General features: G+C 39.8%; 1 long non-coding RNA gene across 1 annotated transcript; it reads left to right on the forward strand.

Moving 5' to 3' along the window:
* The first annotated feature begins 2,249 nt into the window (after nt 1-2,249).
* On the forward strand, nt 2,250-2,820 carry LOC145436901 (uncharacterized). The gene is made up of 2 exons (XR_013914481.1): nt 2,250-2,500; nt 2,564-2,820. It is a non-coding gene; the product is annotated as an uncharacterized LOC145436901 (long non-coding RNA).

Consider the following 2,820-nt stretch of genomic DNA (forward strand, 5'->3'; position numbering starts at 1 on the left):
TTCAAAAAATATTCGGCGGACCGGTGAACTCAACTCAAAACGTGAAGTATTCAACTGTTTTATGCAAGTATATGATCATAGAGAGAGACATTTTGAGGGGTTTGAGCGTAAATAAAGATGTTTAGTTCATGATATCATCCATCTGATTATACCTTGCAGTTTTTCTCAACCTTTTTGAGCCGCGGACTCATCTCAAGATTGCCAGTATATCCGCGGACTCAAGCTATATATTACCGAAAAATGTTTTTTTTTTTCTATCCAAGAGAGTGTAATACGGTATCAACAAAAAAGCAGGCACTGTTTTTCACTCAACCAACACTCAATGGTAGCCTTGTCCTTGATCTTGCTTGACAAGTTTATTGAATTCTGGAATTATGGTTGTCAATGTAGGCCTACATTTGATGTCATCTTCCGGTTGAGTCTATTGCTATACTTCTTTTGCTCATCGTCAGAGTTGAAAAGCCAGATTCACACAGGTAGGTGATGTGGTCGGAAATAGCAAATGAGCTATTGCAGCTTGCTAACAAAGATCTGAAAGACTATGCTCCATCGACTGCACATTTGGCTAAAATTGAGTCAAGGAAGCTTTCTTAAACCTTTCTTTCCACATCTGTCGGCTTTGCAATTCAAGCAACTGTTCAGTAATGCAGTCCAAATCTCGAGTTCTACTTATAATATACAACTATAGATTGTTTCTGTGATTAGCACATGTTCCTACCATTTGTCATTTTCCAGATAGTCTGTAAGTGAACAAGTCGCCATAATCAATTACCAGCACTCAGCGTATATCGCGCCGTAAACCTGTGCAATGTGCCTACGTGCAGGACCGTAACAGCACTTCGTCAGCCCCCTCAATAACAAAACGTTGGTCCTGGGCCCCACAGGGCGATAAACCTAACTTCTGGCGGGCTTTACCCCCAGAACCCCCTTCCGATACCTTTTTACCGCTACTTCTCAGCGAAATTTTTGTACCGTTCATTGGGTCGTTTTGTTTCGAATAAACCGCGCGAAACGCGAAAATATTCCTCAATTCATGATTGAATCGGGCAACATGATCGGGAATTGCATATATATAGCTGTAAATTTTTTACGCTATCTCTGCTCATGCATTCAGATTTATCGGTCGAGCTGAGTGAGGCGTTTCGGAAAATGATATAATGATATAATTTTTCTAAAAAGTTGCATAAATTTTCAAAAAATACTCTATAATTTATGTTAATTCACGAATAGTTTTTGCCCCCCTTCTAGCTCCCCCCTCAATTATGGGGGTTTGGGGTACGGCAGTTACGGTCCTGCATACGTGTGTATAAAGACCTTTCCCAGGGGTTTATACCTGGCATATTCGGTATGTGAATTGTGAATAGTGAATACGCAGCATTAAATTCCGAGTCCATTCGTACTAAATTCAAGTCAATCCGACCAAAATTGTAGAGTTTATGACCGTGATAGAATTGCTTATGACAATTTTAGCAATAGGCTACCTCGAACATAAATGTAGGGCATTTTGAAAAATTCCAGTTGGCGATAATACGGGTTTTATACCTGGCGTGATTGGTATCAAACCAGGATGATGTGACAGATGTGCAAAGCATACCCGTTTTGCCTGTGATACTTGCAACCAACTGGTTTGCCCAAGACACAGAAAATCTCAGGAGAACCAATAATGCTTGGAATGCTGATCAATTTGTAGTGGTGCTATTTCCTTGTTCTTGCGTTTGAAATATACGTGGCCAAACATCGCTTATTGAGGTATCTCTAATATTGCTTTCAAAACTACATTCACTGCAGTATAATTTATTAACTTGCAGGAATTTCGTATGCCCCTCAACAACAAGAGGTAACGGCACAATAAGAAGCATATAGAAAGAGATTCAAACGAAATCCAAATTGGCAAAATATGACGTAACAATGCAATGATAAAAAGTAACAGTAGCTGGCCAAAGTCAACTGTACCGGTACTCCGGTAGTCATAATAAAGGGATAATAGAGAATCAAATTATACAATACTCAGAAGACGTTACACAGACAATCAGCGGAATCTATTAATGGAATATTTAAAGATTGTATACAAACTCTTTATCCTTTTTATGGTGCCGTTAATTCCCCGAAAAGTCGGCACTTCTTCGTTATTCCCCACACATCGAGGAATGTTCCCCATGAACATCACGGATTAGTGTTCCCCATGAATATCTAAAAATTAATAGTGTTTCACGTGTAAAACAACAGTGTTCACCATTCACACATATTTTCTCTTATTTATCATGTCTCTCTCAATCAATACGTCACTATCCGGCGTTTATCTTGCCGGCTTTTGGTTTCGAGCATCGAATGCACCTGCAAAACAATACAGCACCAAAACAAAAATACGATGGTGCCGGATATATAGCATTTGCGTTCTCACACGAGTCATGGTATTGTGAACTGGACATGGGGGAGTTGCCTTGCGGTGAATTCGACGCATGAAACATCAATTCGATTCTTGGCAGTATCACGTTCTGGAGTCGGTTGCAAAATTGCGTGTCTTGGGTTTATTTTGGTTTCCCCATACGTTGCTATTTTACAGTGTCTTTCAAACATATCTCCCTATTGGCCGAATGCAAGGAAAGTGGATAAAACGGAGCAAGGGAAGGACATCTAACTAGAAGACACCCGAATATATCTTGATCAGACAATGTTACGTCGGACTTGTTTGTTCCAGTATCGTCCTATCTTTTCACTGTGTCTCACTTTGTCTTGTGTATCGTGCCGCACATTGAAAGTATGAAACTAATAATAATAATAAATTGAATTTGGCTCCTCCTCGCCAGCTGATCCGCAAAA

The sequence above is a fragment of the Botryllus schlosseri genome, chromosome 4 (genome assembly GCF_051294905.1).
Source record: "Botryllus schlosseri isolate E-star chromosome 4, Bs_hap1, whole genome shotgun sequence".
NCBI lineage: Eukaryota > Metazoa > Chordata > Ascidiacea > Stolidobranchia > Styelidae > Botryllus > Botryllus schlosseri.